Here is an 18,018-nt window from a genome sequence, read left to right as displayed (position 1 = left end):
CCTTGATCGCAGTCTTCCTCTAGCTAGGTGGTCCCAGTGTAACTACTAGTGAACTCTCCAGACCTCAGTTTCTTCATTCTTAATCAAGAAAAATGAGACTTTCCCACAACTTCTGCAATTTCTTCTAGACAAATAGTCAACCAGCCCACCTCTTATTCAACAGGGATGAAATTCAGGTGAGACCTTGCTTTCAGAATGCCACATAATCAAGCTATAGGAATACCTTGGAGATCCTGCAAGTCCAGTTACAGACCATTTCAATAAGGTGAATATTGCAATAAAGCCAGTCAAATAAATGTTGTGGTATCCTAATGCATATAAAAGTTATGTTTATACTATACTGTAATCTATAAGTGTGCATTGTGTCTAAAAAAACAATGTGTATACCTTTTTTTTTTTTAAGACTTAATTATTTTAGGGTGCCTGGGTGGCTCAGTTGGTTAAGCAACTGCCTTCGGCTCAGGTCATGATCCTGGAGTCCCAGGATCGAGTCCCGCATCAGGCTCCCTGCTCAGTGGGGAGTCTGCTTCTCGCTCTGACCCTCTCTCCTCTCATGCTCTCTCTCTCTCACTCTCTCTCTAATAAATAAATAAAATATTAAAAAAAAAAGACTTAATTATTTTAGAGAGAGAAAGCCTGAGCAGCAGGGCTGGAGGTGGGGGGCAGAGGGAGAGAGACAGAATCTTAAAAGGCTCCATGCCCAGCACAGAGACTGACAAGGGGGCTAGATCTCACAAACCTGAGATTATAAGTCAGACGTGCAATTGACTGGGCCACTCAGCCACCCCAACAACATGTATATCTTAATGAAACAATACTTTATTGCCAGAAAACGTTAACCATCATGTGAGCTTTCAGCAAGTTGTACTCTTTTGGCTGGTGGGGGGCTGATGGCTGCTGATCTGGGTGGTGGTTGCTGAGGATTGGGGTGGTTGTTGTAATTTCTTTTTTTTTTTCTTTTAATGTAAACTCTGTGTCCAAAGTGGGGCTCAAACTCACAACCCCGAGATCAAGAGTCACATGCTCTACCAACTGAGCAGCCAGGCACCCTTGGTTGTGGTAATTTCTTAAAATAAAACAACAATGAAGTTTGCCACATCAATTGACTCTTCCTTTCACAAATGATTTCTCTGTAGCATGTGAGGCTGTCTGATAGCATTTTATCTATGGTAGAACTATCAAAATTGAAATCAATCCTCTCAAACCCTGCTGCTATCTTATAAACTAAGTCACATGATATTCTAAAACTCTTATTGTCATTTCAGCAGTCTTCACAGCATCTTCACCAGGAGCAGATTGTATCTTAAGAAACTACTTTCTTTGCTCATCCATAAGAAGCAACTCTTCATCTGTTCAAGTTCTATCATGAGGTTGCAGAAATTCAGTTACATCTTCAGGCTCCACTTCTAATTCTAGTTCTCTTGCTCTTTCCACCACATCTGCAGTTCCTTCCTCCACTGGAGTTTAAACCCCTCAGTGTCATCCATGAGGGATGGAGTAACTTCTTCCAAACTCCTATTCATGTTGATACTTTTACCTCTTTTCATGAATCACAGATGTTCTTAATGGCATCTAAAATGATGAATTCTTTCCAGAAGGTTTTCAACTGACTGCCCAGATCCATCAGAGGAATCACTATCTATGGCAGCTACAGTCTTACAAAATATATTTCTTCCTGGCTTTGTTATTCCATTTATAGAGCACAGGCAGAATAGATTTAGCATAACTGTTTGGGTCCCTGGGATTTTCAGGATGGTAAATGAGCATTGGTGTCAATTTAAAGTCACCAGCTGTATTAGCCCCTAATAAGAGAGTCAGCCTATGCTGTGAAGCTCTGAGGCAAGGCATTGACTTCTCCTCTCCATCTATGAAAGTCCTAGAAGGCCTCTTCTTCCAGTATAAAACTGTTTCATCTACAATGAAAATCTGTTGTTTAGTGTAGCCACTTCCATTAAGTATCTTAGCTAAACCTTCTAGATAACATGCTGCCACTTCTCCATCACCACTTGCTGCTACACCTTGCACTTTTACTGTTATGGAGACGGCTTCTTTCCCTAAACCTCATGCACCAAACTCTGCTAGCTTCAAACTTTTCTTCTGTAGTTTCCTTACCTCTCTCAGACTTCATAGAATTAAAGGATTAGGTTTTGACTTAAGGGAATGTTGTGGCTAATTTGGTCTTATCTTTAACCACTAAAATTTTCTCCATATCAACAATAGGCTATTTTACTTTCTTATCATTCACATGTTCACTGGAATGGCACTTTTAATTTCCCTCCAGAACCTTTTCTTTGCATTCATAACTTGGACAACTGTTTAGCACAAGAGGCCAATCTTTTGGCCTATCTCAGCTTTTGAGGTGCCTTCCTCACTAAGCTTTATTTATTTCTAGCTTTTGATTTAAAGTGAGAGACATGTGACTCTTCCTTGAACACTAAGAGGGCATTGCAGAGTTATTAATTGGCCTCCTTTCAATACTGTTGTGTCTTAGGGAATAGGGAGGCCCAAGGAGAGAGGGAGGGAGATGGGGAATGGCCCATCAGTGAAGCAGTCGGAACACACACATTTATCACTTAAATTCATGGTCTTACAGGGGTGTGGTTCATGCTGTCTCAAAACAATTTTAACAGCAACATCAAAAATCACTGATCAGAGATCACCATAACAAATATAATAATAATGAAAAAGTTTGAAATATGGGGAGAATTACCAAAATGTGACACAGGGACACAAAGTGAGCAAATGCTGTTGGAAAAATGGCCCAGAAAGACTTGCTTGACACAAGATTGCCATCAGACTTCAATCTGTAAAAAAAACCAAAGTATCCACAAAGTGCAAAAAAGCACAGTGCAATAAAATGGGGTGTGCCTAGATGCAATTTGGGATTGGTTTGGTTATTTAGGTAAAAGTCTCTTTCTTGCTCAAGGTAATTAGAATCTTCCCAATTCTAGGGGCTCCTGGGTGGCTCAGTCGTTAAGCCTCTGCCTTAGGCTCAGGTCATGATCCCGGGGTCCTGGGATCGAGCCCCACATTGACCCCCACATCGGGCTCCCTGCTCAGCGGGAGGCCTGCTCCTCCCTCTCCCACCCCCACTGCTTGTGTTCCCTCTCTCGCTGTCAAATTGGGTAAATAAAATCTTAAAAAAAAAAAAGAATCTTCCCAATTCTAGCATGAAGATGTGTATTTTCACCTATAGCATTGAACAATTTTAATATATACTCCTAATGCTAAGATATAGATCTAAAACATTTCAGGATGTGACTAGTAAATAAGGAATATATTTGGTTTCTTAAAGTTAGGACAACAAACATTAATTCATAGAGTAGTTGAGCCTTGGTTGGTTGGAGTCAGAAGAGAATAAAACTTCTAAAAAGATCCGGCTCTTACTCAAGAGCAGCTGCGAAGTCACCTGCCTGCTTATTTATGGGAAAGATACCACTGACTCTGGCTTACATAAACGGAGGGAGGAAGATGATAGGCAAGTCAAAATGTTCCTTCGAAGGGAAGCTGAATATTTCTCTGTTCGCCTTAATGTTGTTTACTTTAAAGATAATCTCCAATTTAGTGTTAACACTAGATTCTCTCAAGAGTAAAAAGTGAACCTGGGATATTTCCATTTGGGACAACGCTACTAAGGTACACAATAGAAAAACCTGGAGAAAAACACAGTACAAAGTTCAGGCTACAATCCCCTCTTATTTCACAGTGAAATTTCTTTCCGAAATACCTTCGGCTCAGTTCTAACGGAATACAACATAATGGAGTTTTGTTACCTTAGGGTATTATCTCCACCATTCTATGCTTCTTTGACAGCTTTCTTGATTCAATAGAGGAGAAGAAAATTGCTCCAATTTAAGGAAAGTCTATTAACTTGTTTAGTTCTCTAAGGTACGATTCTTCAGTACACTGAAGCACTAGCTAACAAAATAACATCATAGAAATCGAAAAGCTCTGACCAGGTAGAACCTGGAGTATATATTCCTACATTAGGGGAAAGATTGTATGTCTGTCTGCCTTAATCTTCTTCCTCATAAGCCCATGCAGGGTGATTTGTGAAGTGGAGAAATGGCACACGTGTATTTTGCTTTGGCCTGTCACACAAAATACCATCCTATGAAGCTCCTGCGATATGCCAGGTACTGTGCAAGGTCTCTTTATGTTCATCTACCTTGTTTATCCTTACCGCCACTTTCAAAGACAGATGTCACACTTACCTTTAGTTGGGGAAACTGTTTTCAAGAAGGGTGAGCAGCTGTCCCAAATGACACACATGTCAAATTAAAGCCTAATGATTCACATCCAAGACTGTCTGGATTTAAAGTCCTAGAATTTTATTATAACACTACACATATTATTTATTAGCTCCTCATCTGAATCGAGGCTTTGTCTTCAGAAAGCCCCAAGGTAGCATAAAATTCATTCTTCCACACCAGGACTCCACAAGAACTAGACACTAGAATGGCAAATACTGCTAGAAGAGAAGAGGTTCGAGGATCTAAAATATTGGGTTCAGTTGGGAGCAGCTCTGAGCTCCAAAGGGAGGAGTAGGAAATTCAAAGAAAGACCACTCCACATCGTCTGCACAAAGGTGAACCCGGTCATTAGCAGCAGCGGCTCGTATGGGGAGAAAGGCCCATGAGAGCAGAACTGCAAAGGGAAGGCAGAGGTAGGCCCAGGAGAAAGGACCTGCTAACAAGGGGGAAAACTAGGTCACAGCACAGTGCTCTTCCAGGATCCCCGCCCACTGGGAGTGCCTCAGTGAATATACTTGGACTAGTATGACAGTCGGAGGACGCCTCTGAACACGGAGCTAATTAACCCCTTTGTGGGATGGGAGAAACATTTTAGCTCATCCGTAAGTCATAAATAATGTAAGTCATAAATAATGATCACAACAATCAATTAAATGGAAGTGGGGAAGCTGCCTGATCTTAAAACAGCTCTGGTGCACAGTAGGCATTTTGGATTTTCAACTTCTAACATTCATCTATTCAGTCATCAAACCGACAAAGAAATGTTCCTTTTACATAACACTAAGTGCTGTGTATACCCTGAGAAAATCAGAACTAAATCCATTAAATTTTCAATAGTCGTACACCGTTACACCATGTGCTATTGCTAGATCCTTCAGGGTCATGATGATTATTAGCTCTTTTCTTTCCATACATCTCTCTACATACTTTCTCAAATAGATCACTCATTTCCTTAGCTTCAACTAGCAACCCTATGATAATGATTCGAATATCTATCATCTCCAGTCCTACTTTTTCTCATCTCCTTGCCCTTATGCTCAATGACATCACAGATATTTTACTTAGTAAATTCTCCAGCTTTTAAAAGCTGTTATTTCTAAAAAGAACTCCTCATCTTTCCCCATGTACCTCACCCCACTCCCCATACCTTCCTTCCTTCTGGAATTTCTGATCTCTGTTGAAAGAACCACTCCCCTCACCCATTCACTCCTTGCCTCAGTTAGGAAGTCCTCTCCATGCCAGTCAGTTAGAAAGTTTTCTCACTCTGTTTTGTAAGACCTCTCTGGTACCTGACCCTTTCCCTCCATCCCCATTGTTACCCTCCTAGTCTGGATTTTTATCCTGTCACATAGTTCTTATTTTCTTTCACTGACTCCAAATCCTAGCTTAGGCCTCAACTCCTCCATAAAGCTTTGAGCCATTCTACTCTTCATTGATCCCTGCCCCTCTGGAGTTCCCTCAGCATTTCTTCTATCTCACAGCGTCTGTTCTAGTTTATGATTGCCTTCTCAGTGAGTATTTCATCCCATCCCACCACACCCCCAATGATCACAATGCCTGGTCCAGCCTGAGTACAGAACAGATGCTCAAAAAATACTTGGGCAATGGTTAACATTTGGGCACTGCTATATACTCAGGCTGTCCCCCCTCTAATTAATATGGTGAAGCCCTAATGCCCAATGCGACTTTCCAAAGACAGGATCTTTAGAAGTGAATTTAGGGTAGATGAAGTCAAAAGGGTAGTGCCCTAATCTGGTAGGATTAGGACCTTAGAAGAAGAGGATGAGAGAGTTCTCCCTCTGTCTCTCTCTTTCTCTCTCTCTCTGCCATGTGAGGACACAGCAAAAAGGTGGCCGTCTGCAAGCCACCAGAACCCAACCGCTGGCATGCTACTCTTGGGCTTGCCAGCCCCCAGAACTGTGAGAAAATAAGTATCTATTGTTCAAGCTTCCCCGTCTACAGCATTTTGCTATGGCAGCCTGTCAGTATAACCAGTACTTATCCTTTTATGATCAGTGTTTCATCCTCATGAAAGAAAAGAAGGGCTACCATACAAAGTATTTTTTTTCTATATGTGAGGTAGCAACTGAGAGGATGGTCATGATTAATGAAGCTTCTTCCTGGCTGTATAACTTCTAAAGAAGGTGGCTCTGTCCAGCTTTCTGGACACTGGACTAGTTTTCCCTACCCCACCCATTCAGCCATGCAGTATGGATGAGCTAATAAAGAGTAAGCCCTGGTTAGCTCTGACTGGTTATGTTGGCTACCCTGAATCATTCAAGGATGGGCAAATGGCCCAGTGCTGACGAGGGATGGATATAAGATTTTTGTGAGGATTTCTGGGAAATTTCCTTGTTCTTAGCAACAAGGTAGCTACTTATTTACTATATAGGAAGCAAGTCTAAAAATGAAGCAGATACTGAGAGGGGCAGAGCTGACAGACTCAAAAGAGAAGTAGAACTGGAGCCTTGATCTGATTATGCTGCACTTTTTGACTCTGTGAGCCAGTAAATTTCCTTCGTTGCCAATTTGAATCTGGTCTTCAATTACACACAACCAGAAACATCTTTCTTATAGAAGGGAGCACTAAGCTAAACCCATTACAATGAGGAAATGATTATTCACAGGAGGGAATTCAGAACTTTTCATTCTGTGTGTCTCACTCTGACCCAATTCATACCCCAAATGCTTTCTAAGGACATTTGTAACTACTCTCCAATACTGCATCCCTGTCAAGGCTGGTCCATTCCACAGCCTGAGGCACTCTGAGTACACTAAATTGACATTACATTAATTTGTCCTCTCAGAACAACAAACTAGTCTCCGATCAAATAAATAAAACGATGGGATGAACATCTGAAGAGGCAAGGCAATGGCACATATTTAGGAAGACCAAAACCCCACTAAGAAGAATTGAGGAATAATCATAAGACAATGGCAAAAAGTCTGGGTCCCACTTTCTTAGAAGCAGAATCGGGGTCAGCAGTATAAAAACCGAGGAAGACAATTAAGCAGCAGGAGATCCAGAGCCATATATTTTTGTCATGGTTGAGATGATAACACTTTTACTAAATTCTGTTGCTGGTGCAGAGCCTTTTTTTTTTTTTTTTTTAATCATTCTCAGTAGGAAAGTCCAAAGAAGATCTAATGACCACAGATTAAGATCCATGAAGAAAGATTTAAAATCAGGATAATATATCGCAGGGATCACAAAATTGAGTGCTCTCAGTGAGCAGGCAAGTACTGTGTATGAGCAGACTGTGCGGGGGAGTGGCGAGGACTGAGGCTCAGTGCTCTGTCCACAGGGCATGGACTGTACCCAGCTCCAGCTGATTGCTGCCCTATAGAAATGTTAGCCTCGTGTTGTCAGATTTTCCAGTTTTTTTCAAGAGAAACTGGAAATGTGTGCGTATAGAGTATGTGTGTGTAAAATCAGCTAATCAGGAAAAAAAAAAATCACCGTTCAGTCCCAAAAAAGGAAAAGAAGAAAAAGGAAAGTCAGGGAGCCATTTCTCTGAGTTATTCTGTAGGGAAGTCCACTTAAAGGAACCTGGGGAGCAGATCATTTGAGCATCATTTTCCAACTACGTTCACTTCTCCTCACCCCCCACATTTTGAGAATACTCTGTGCAGGGCACGTGTAATTAGGCAGAACACAGCCAGCATTAGAGCAGGGCTTCTTTACCTTCAGCGAATATACAAGAAATACCTGGGTCTCTTGTTACAACACAGATTCCCAGGCAGCAGGTCCTAGGGTGGAGCCGGAGTGTACATTTCTAAGGGGCTCCCAGAGGTTGTGATGCTGCTTAGTCACTCTTCGAGTAGCAAGATTTTATAGTAGGTTTTTCTAGCTTTTTCTGACCACAACCTAAAATTAAAAATACATTTTACTTGGCAACCTGGAACAAATACACAAAATGAACATATAATTGAAATGGAGACAAAAGTTACTATAAGGGGTATGCTTGATATTTTTTATTTGATTCCATTGCTTTATCTTATCCTATTGTATTATATTTTATCTTTTTAAATGCTGGTTGTGACTCATTAAATAGACTTTATGACCCACTAATAGGCTATGACAGAAAGTTTGAAGTGTTTTTCAAACACTTCTATTCCATTTTTATTCAAACCCCTTCTATACATTTTTAAAAATGTATCTTTCCGTCTCTTCAAAGAACAAAACAAGAAGACAAAAATCTGTAAATGTTGCCTAAGGAACATAGGTCAGCACAGATGACGGTCATAGCTCACAGGGGTTGAACACTTACTATTTACCAGGAGCGTGGTTAAGCCCATGTGCTCTGGACCACAAAGCAGGATTCTAATCCCAGCATAGCCACCTACAAGCTGTAAAACCTTAGGCAAGTTACTTAACCACTCTGCCCAGTTTCTGCATATGTAAAAAGGAGGTAACAATCACACAAATGACTCATGAGGCTTTTGTGATGATTACTGTATATTTACAGCTGTCCATGGATAGGACAATGTAGTGCACACAGCAAGTATCACAGAAGTATTTGCCATTGCGATATTATTACTAAGTACTTCACAGAAGTTCTATCACGTAGCTTTCCAATAATCCTAAGGAAGAGTATAACAGAACTGTTCAGTGGGTCAGCGTACAGCCATTCCCACGTACTTCTCTGTTGACAGAATTCCTCTTTATTCAGGGCATCCATCCCTCACAGGTGACTAAGGAGGGAATCCTAGTTGGTAAGTGATGACAGTAAACCCTCTCCACTTGCCAGTGATGGGTTAAGAAAGATCATGTGAATTAATTCTAGCCAATGAACGACAAGGCATCTGGGAAATATTTCCTCTCCCTTAAAGGAAAACGGAAGGAAAAAACATCCTATCTTCTTCCATTGAATGTTGTTATGTCTAGAAATGATGCCAGAAACGGCAGCATGCATTCAGCAATGACAAGGGTGGCCAGCAGAGGACAAAGTGAAAGGAATGCTCACGTATACAAGTGAGCATGGTTACCACCCCCATTGTGGATGGGGAAGGTGAGGGATAAAACAGGGATAGGAAGTTCTCAAAAATCACACTCAGCAAGTCACCCATTCTTTACCCACTATGCTACAATAGCCCCATTTTAAAGAACATAATTATTTTTTTAAACGCCCTGATGACATGACTTGATAGATATCCTAAGTATTTCCAGAATCAACCGTCCATCTCAAGACCTTTAAGGTCGGTTAACATGGTCATTTGCTGGGGTTAGGTAGGTTGTGATCCTGGTAACATGTACAGCATTGATATATTTCTTTTATGCCATACTCTGCCACTTTGTACATGTTTATCACTTTGCAACTATTCTCTTCTCATTACATGTCCATAGATTAGTTTCTAAGTAGGCTGTCAATTCCAAAATTATTCTGATAAACAACCTTAAGCCAAGGTGTTATTGACTAATAATAGATTAACACACCCCTTCTTCTATACTGTCTATGTTTTTAACATGCATCTTCCCTAAAAGAATTTAAATACTCTGGAATTTCAGAGACTCTGGCAGGGATGTAAGATATAGTAAGGAGGAAAGGTGACCACTTTGACCTCTAAAAATAACACCCCTTAAGGAGCTGCCTTGGCCTCTGAGTCTGATGGTGTTCTTCGAAAACCTAGCAGACATAATATTCTCCATGGCAACCTCTCTTATTATCCCAGTGGACACAGGAATACCAAAATTAAAAAGTCTTACATAAGCATGATGTTTAAAATGTACTAAGTCATTTTACAAAGTCACAACAACCTCATCTGTTTTTGTGAATCAATACTTTGATTCTAAGAAACACACTTTTATTTCACATTTTAACATCTCTGAACTGGTTAGTATCTTGCTATCCTTGTGGGCCAGGCAGGAATTGCAATGCACTTGCCATTGTTGATGTACAAACTTGTAGTTATTTCTTGTGGCAACATTGAAAACTCTAAACCCATGGCATTTCAGGACCAGTTGAGTTGCAGCTCTTGTCCAGAAGCCTTCTGATGACACCTTTTGATAAGATAAAAAAAAAAAAAAAGCCACAGCATCAAGACTTGTAAATAGTGTTAGAAGCTTGGGGGGGGGAATGCATAATAATTATAGTAAAGCTGTCTATTTTGAAAATGCTGCATTAACATCCAATATCCAAACACATTGATAAATATGATTCAAAAGTAAATCTGAAAAGCTGGACTCCAAGGAAAATTTCAGAATACCTTAACTGATTATTTGGTTTCTATTTTCCTTTTTCTATATACAAGAGTAAAGTACTGGGGTGCCTGGGTGGTGCAGTCAAGCATCTGACTCTTGGTTTCAGCTCAGGTCATGATGTCAGGGTCGTCAGATCAAGCCCCGTGTGGGGCTCCACGCTGAGCACAGAGTCTACTTGAGTTTCTCTCTTCCTCTCCCTCTGCCCCTTCTAACCCCCCTTTCTCTCTCTCTCTCTCTCTAAAATAAAAAGAAAATTTTAAAAAGAATAAAGTATGACAAAAATTTATATCTAAGTCTAAAAGAACTTTTTCGAATATTAAAAGTAGATCTTGGGGTCATGAGTTTAAGTCCCATGTTGGGCATAGAGCTTACTTAATTAAAAAAAAAAGCTAACTTAAAAAAACCACAAATATCAAAAATAAGCAATAATTCTAAGTGATAAAAAGAATTATGTCATACTTTAATTGGCATCATTTTTTTTTTCTTTTTGAGGTAAGGGTCATGTTTCTTTTTTCCATGTAGATATCCACATATTCCAAGACCATTTATTTAAAAAAAGAAAAAAGCTATCCTGTATTGAATTGCCTTCATGTCTTTGTAAACAAACAACCAAAAAAAATCAATTGACGTTTTGAATGTGGGTCTATTTCTGGACCCTTAATCTTGTCCATTGACCTAGATGTCTACACCTGTTTTTTTTTTAAGTTTTTACTTTAATCACCCAGTGCTTATCACAAGTGCACTCCTTAATCCCCATTGCCTATTTCACCCATCCCCTCACCATTTTTCTTTCTTAATGATACCTAAAATAATGGTGCATCTTCAAGTCAAAGACATCTTGAAGTGTATGAATATGATATTATTCACGGAAAAGCTAACAGGATCAGAAAAGCGAAATGACATATTATGCACACACGCACGTGGACACACAATTTCCACAGGACTAGAAGACAGGTCTTTTCTACGCACTGCAATATTCTGCCTCTCTTTTGATGAGTATCTGGGCATGAACCAGTTTCCTAAGGCTCCCTCTAATCCAAAAATTCAATTTGGGGACAGTATTTGCCACCCATAGCCTGCGATGTATATTGTTTTTCTAAGACATAGGGTATATGAAATGGAAAATGACACGGCAGGGGTTCTGTTTTCTCTTAAGATAAATCACTGTGAGGGAAGAACTTGATTGTCCAGATTGTAGGCCGGGACTGTGATCTGTGAGACACAGATTGTCTATGTTAGAGAAAAAGCCACATTGTGCACACGTGCTCGGTCTACTGTGACACGTATGCTCCATCGGGGCCTCTCGGCCCTTGCAGAAAGTTGTGTGCTTTTGCTAGGCTGACGTGCAAAACACACAGTGCAAAACGTTCTGATGATCTGACGATTATGTTTCAGAGTTTAGCTTCAGTGATCAATTGTGTAAAAGAAAGATCAAAATCTTCCAAGATTTTAAAACGTGAAAGTGCCTAAAGGGAATTCTAGTGTGATCCCACAGTGTTTGTTAGCTCAGATTCTTATAAGCTCCTGCTGGACTTGCAAGTGAACATTTCTCTGAAAGAAAAAATATCCTGGGGGAAAAGCTGGAAACAATATTAAGGGCTCCTGGACTATGTGATGGTGCTGAAGTGCTTGGAGTTTAAGAAATGAGCCTAGCAAAGATTATATTTTGTAGTCTACATTCAGAATGCAATGCTTTAAATTAAAAACAATAAATCTTTCTACACTCCAGTTTTCTGCCAATAATGATTTGGAAACTGAAGCACAGATCACTCAGTTGAACAGATCTATGAAAGGGTAAAGACAAACAAAATCCAAGGGAATTTTTCGTGCCATGAAGACTTTGACAGCAGTCTGCCTAAAGGACAGTTTATGGTTATCCTGACTTAGGGAAGCGGGGAGGTCTTGAGGAAGTGGGGGCAGGGACAAGGGAAAGCCTTATGTACTACCAAAAGACTAACAGATCCACTCTCAATCAGACCGGTAACATTAAAACCCTTATTCTAATTTGACTTTACCTTCTTTAAAGCAAGTTATGAACTATTTAACAAACTTATTTAGGGCTAATTTTTTGTCCACCTGTGAGCGTCAACAGCTAGTTAAATTTAGGGATTTTTTTTTTAAGTAATCTCTACACTTGATATGGGGCTCAAACCCACAACCCCAAGATCAAGAGTCACATGCTTCACTGACTGAGTCAGCCAGGCAACCCAAATTTAGAGATATTTAGATGGTACTTTACTCAACACAATTTTTTGTCAGTCTTCAATTATAAAGCATTTAGTGGAATTTCTAATAGCCTTAAACATGAATTATTTTTTGTGTGAATCTAAAATATCCAGGCTCTGTACCAAAACATCAACTCAAGTTCTTTCATTTGTTCTCTTCCTTCAAATCAAGTAATTTGGTAACTTCCTCAAAATAAATAAAATTTTAAAACAATAAAATAAAATAATTCAAGCCCTATGTTCAAGAAGAGGAAAAAAGAATCATCAGTCAAAATGCTTCTAAGTTATTGTCAGTATTTGCTTGCAGTCTGCCTCCTTCCTCTTAAGGAAAGGTTGTGTAAATAATCAGGAGCATATCTCACTTGTTCTGGGAGATTGTGTCAGAGTTAAAAGAAGAAAACCTTGAGAAATGTCTTTTTAAAAAGTTTAGGCAAAAAAGATTTTCTGGGGGGCACCTGGCTGTACAGCATGCTATTCTGGACCTCAGAGTTGTGGGCTCAAGCCCCATGTTAGGTGTAGAGATGACTTAAAAAGAAGATCTTTAAAAAAAAAAAAGGGGGGGTTGTTGTATTTTTCTTTCCTATAGTGATAGAAGGTTTTTAGAAAACTTAGTTTAAAATAATGAAACATTTGGTAATAGACAAAACCCCTTTTCCAAATCAGTGTCTTTTTTTCCTCATTATCCACAAAACTTGAAATTTCAATGGTCCAAAAACATTCAGTTTTGTTGTGCTTTGCATCTCAATTATTTTCAGAGAAGCCAGTCTGGAAATTTTGAACATTCCTCAGATAATTTCAAACAAATGAATATCTATGTTTCATATAGACCAGTTTTCAACAGGGGTGATTTTGCATCTCGCCTACCTTTGCCAAACTCCAGGGGACATTTGGTAATGTCTGGACACAGTTTTGGTTGTCATAACCCAGGAAGAGGGGAAGGTGCTATGGGCATCTAGTGAGTAGAGGTCAGGGAGGCTGAGCCTCCTATAGGATTATAGCCATCCTATAATACACAGGACAGCCCCTCTAACAAAGAATGGTCCCATCCAAAATGTTCATAGCGCTGAGGCTGAGCAACCTGGAAATAGACATATCTTTGCTTCTCTTTATTTGAAGAATAGGATGTGCCACAGGTCCTGTGGGGTGAAATGTAGCACACAGAGAGAGAGAACAATTTGACACACACTCTTCCTGCCATGTGCACTGCTGGCCCCCTAGACTATTCCACCATAAATTCTTGCTTGGATTTCTCCAACAGCTTCCTTGCTGGCCTCCTGTTTCTACTTCTGCTCTATTCCCTTCCCTCCTGGAGCAGCCAAGGTGGCTTAAGTGACAGGTATTTTCCCTTGCTATAGACCACATTAAGGTCAACATTATCTGAGACCCTGCAGGTCCACCTTCTGCCTCGCTCTCCTGCCTAAGCCACACTGGTCTCTTAGTTGTTCATTTTGCTCCCTTTATTCCTTCCTATCATTCAGATCTAATCTCAGTTCCAGGAAGCCTTCTTTATCCATCTGCACTAGATGAGCTCAATCTGCTAGAAACCCTCACAGTTCCCTATACTTTTCTCTTAATACTCTTCATAATTTGCAGTATATGTTTGGGTAAATTTTTTTTAAATATCATCTATCTATGTCAGTTGACCCTAAGTTGGCAAGTGCAAAGTCACTACCTAATTTGCTTTTTGTTACCTCAACAGGGCCCAGCCCAGTACCTGATATAGAGCTCAATTAATGTTATTGAATGAATAAACGCCAGGTTTTGCCTTCTAGAATAGTTGGTGGACACAACTGATGGGGTTGGAATGAATGTCTCCTATGTTTACCAATATACCAATATAATGCTTGCTAAGGAAGGGGAAACACTGAAAGACATAGTTTACAAGGCAAAAGTTAAGCTCGAGTTTAAACTGCTTTGCAAGGCAAAAGAAGAATTCACAAGGCTTGGAGACACGGATGACTTAGGAGAGAAGAGAACTGTGGTGTCAAAAATATAACTAGAAGCAATATGCTCAGGAGACCTAGAAACTCTCTATGATAGGAATTAACTGCTAGATTGTAGGAGAGTGACAGTAAGGATTTTGAAGTTGTTTCCTGTACTGTGCAGCTCTGTAACCCTTTACTGTTAATACAAATTCCAATTCTAATAGAGCCTTTGTGCACTTGACCTTGTATCAGTGATGCTTCGTGAAATTGGAGTAAACCAGGCTGCGTCCAATGCTGGGAATAGGATCGAAAAAGGACATCAGAGAGGGGCAGAGCCTGAGATCTCAAGAGAGAATGGCAAATTGGTAAAGAATGAAGAGAAATGTAAGTAAGCGCCTCAAGGATGAAGATATTGAGATCGATGCTGAGTTTCCCCCATATTTATAAAAAGGGCTTCAGTTGATCTTCTGTCAATATGAAAGGTCTAGTTGCTCCTGAGCAGGCGACACCTGGACACTGTCATCTAGGTTACATAACAATGTGGAATGAAGAAAGACTGGGTTAAACTAGATGATATCTAAGGTCTCTTTTTTGAACATTTCCCCTCTTTATTCTAACATAATTAAAGGCTGAAGCATAAATCTGAGAATAATTGCTTTTAATGTTAATATGTGAATATGTGTGTGTTTCCTCTGGCATGTCCCAAGTATTATTTCTTTTGTCCCTCTAACACTCATCTGACAAACAGGCAAAAGAAAATCATACTTAACCTTTATTCTGAAGTTCCCAGAAAGGTTTACAACTTCCTAACTAAAAGTCACCATGACTCATTATGGCAAGAAATGGGAAAAAGAGTCAAAACTTCTTCACATCTAGCATTTAAATAATACTGTTAGCTAACACATACATGCCTGATTCTGTTTTTCAGTGCTTTCATATATGAATTCACTACATCATATCAACTCTACAAGGTATCCCCATTTCACAGAAAAAAAGAATTTTTTGACACAGAGAAGTTAAGTAACTTACTCAAAGTCACACAGCTACTAAGTGGAGAGTCAAGATTAGAACCTAGGCAGTCAACCTCTGGAGGCTACACACTTAACCAATGTGTACTATGCCTCAGTGTGATTAATTTCATACTGATTGGCTTTTTTTTTTTTTAAAAGATTTATTTATTTGTCAGAAAGAGAGAGAGAAAAAGAAATAGTGAACGCACACAAGCAAGGGGAGCAGCAGGAGAGGGAGAAACAGGGTCCCCGCTGAGCAGGGAGCCTGATGCGGGGCTCAATTCCAGGACCCTGAGATCATGACCTGAGCCAAAGGCAGACGCTTAACTGATTGAGCCACCCAGGTGTCCCCTGATTGGCTTTTGAAAGTGGCACAGTGCTAGGTGAAACACAGGATGACATCTCAGTTAATGCCACCTCTGTCCTTCATTTGCTCAATCCAGAGACACATCCTTGAATTCTTTCTTACATCCCACATCTAATTTATTAGGAAACTTCCATGGCTCTGCCTTCAGAATATATCCAGACTGCAACTGCTTCTCATGCTCTTCACTGCTACTGACTGCCATGGTCTACCTAAACTTCGGGACCTTCTCGCTATATTACTGTGCTGACCTCCCAAACATTTTCTCTGCTTCCAGCCTTGCCCTCTAGTAAGCTACTCTCAACACGACAGCTAGAATGATCTTTCAAAAACAAAAGTGAGATCGAATCAGTTCTCTGCTCAAGCCCAGTTAATGGTTCCCTATTTCATTCATAGTGAAAGCCAAAATTGTTACAGTGGTGTATAAGGCTCCTTACTCTCAGAACCTCCTCCATCATGGTGACTTCCTTCTCCCCAACCAGAGCCATCTGGTTGCACTTCATTGATCACTTGCTCTTCCTCTCCTTGAACATTCCATGCAGGCTCTCTGCCTTCAGGCTTCTGCCCTTGCCAGTCCCACTGCCTGGAATTCTACATGGTCATTTGCCCCATTTTCTGAAAGTCTTCATCCAAAGGACAGGCCTACTGTGAAACCCTATGTAAAATTATAAATAGCTACTGCCCTGGGCCTGAGGAATCCTATCTCTCACTCTGCATATTTTCCCATGTATGTTTTCCCATGGGACTTAACACTTTCTGATATAATACATAATGTACTCTTTATTTATTGTACTTGTTGTTTGTCTGTCTTCTCTACTGGAATGTAAGCTTATCGGCATTAAATGTACCTTAAGTGCCATACAGATTTGTCAATGAAACAAATTTGATGATGAATGAATGTAAAGGTGGTCATAGTTAGTAACCCCAAGGAATGAGTGCACCTAGTTTTTCACCTCAGGAAGTTGTCCATGGAAGTATATGAAAAGTATTACGATTGGGCACATCTGTTTTTTGGCATGTAAATATAAGTGTTTAAAATTTTAGGAAGCTAAATTTGCCTTCCCATGAATCACCAGCATTAAAACATAAATTGGAGAGCAATGAATATTACCACTTTTATTGCGGAATTCTCATGCCAGCACAATACCCACACATCATCTCTCTTTTGGCCTTCGAGGCCCCCAAAAGGAACAGGAACAGTTATAGAAAAATTATATACAGGCAAATTTTGTTTTCAGAACACTTCATCCTCCCTGACTTCTCAGCACATCCTTGAAAATTTTCTTCTCCCAGAGGATCACTCCACCGAAGCCTTGTATCCTTGGTATAATGCAGAGAAATGTATTCAGGTGAGTGGTAGGAAAAACTCTTCCACGGGGGCTGCGCACACCATCAGCACCTAAACTGTTGTCCAGGACACCTGCATCAGGATTCCTGGGACCCTAGCCATTCCTACTCAGTTAGAATCCCTGGGTGTTTGTATTTTAGTTTGTTTCTGGTATGTTTCTTAAATCGCTCTGATTTAAGAACCACTGTTTTAGTGTAGACTTTTCCTGATCTTTCTCCCAGGTTCAAATTTGCCCTTCCCAATTCTCACTTCCTTGTGCCTGATGCTCTGCCAAGGCTAATCTTCTGAGAGATGTTTAGGCAATAATTATGGATAGTATTTTAATGTGTTAACTCCCAAGATCCCCTGTCCATAATTGCATTCAAAACCTTTCCACAAATGTGAAAACTCGCTAATTTGGTAGCCAACTTGAGGGACTGTCTGTCCTCCAGGAGCCCAATAAGGGAGAGGATTTGGGAAAGATCTCTCCTACTCAAGGCAATTCTTGTTCTTTAATGTACTGCTCTGGGTGTGAGGCTGAGGGGAAGGATGCTTCTCTCTGTGAGAAATAGTTCTTCTTTCCAGTGTCTTCTCATTTAAGTCATGTATTTAGAAATAAAAACCATGTTCTTGTATATCCTGTTCATATTTTATTTTACCACCTTCCAGTTTAATTGAGACAAAACCAGGAGAACCTTAGTTAGAGTGACAT

General features: G+C 40.1%; 2 long non-coding RNA genes across 4 annotated transcripts in view; one reads left to right on the top strand and one right to left on the bottom strand.

The window, feature by feature from the left end:
* LOC112819928 (uncharacterized) overlaps positions 1–18,018 on the bottom strand; it is a 69,938-nt gene that overhangs the window by 13,653 nt on the left and 38,267 nt on the right. For 2 of the 3 annotated variants that reach the window (XR_012376803.1, XR_003206997.2), the window contains 2 exons: positions 10,139–10,254; positions 7,963–8,121 (listed from right to left, as the gene is read on the bottom strand). This is a non-coding gene — a long non-coding RNA (uncharacterized lncRNA). Of the gene's footprint in view, positions 1–7,938; positions 8,122–10,138; positions 10,255–18,018 lie in introns of all 3 variants that reach the window. The other variant, XR_012376804.1, reaches the window with a different exon arrangement.
* On the top strand, positions 4,041–17,328 carry LOC141371683 (uncharacterized). The gene is made up of 3 exons (XR_012376814.1): positions 4,041–4,136; positions 14,858–14,989; positions 17,218–17,328. It is a non-coding gene; the product is annotated as an uncharacterized lncRNA (long non-coding RNA).

The sequence above is a fragment of the Callorhinus ursinus genome, unplaced genomic scaffold (assembly GCF_003265705.2).
Source record: "Callorhinus ursinus isolate GAN/ISIS: 27379988/994484 unplaced genomic scaffold, GSC_fseal_2.0 scaffold3, whole genome shotgun sequence".
NCBI lineage: Eukaryota > Metazoa > Chordata > Mammalia > Carnivora > Otariidae > Callorhinus > Callorhinus ursinus.
The sequence above is the reverse complement of the archived record's forward strand: the minus strand, read 5'-3'. Positions and strand labels throughout refer to the sequence as shown.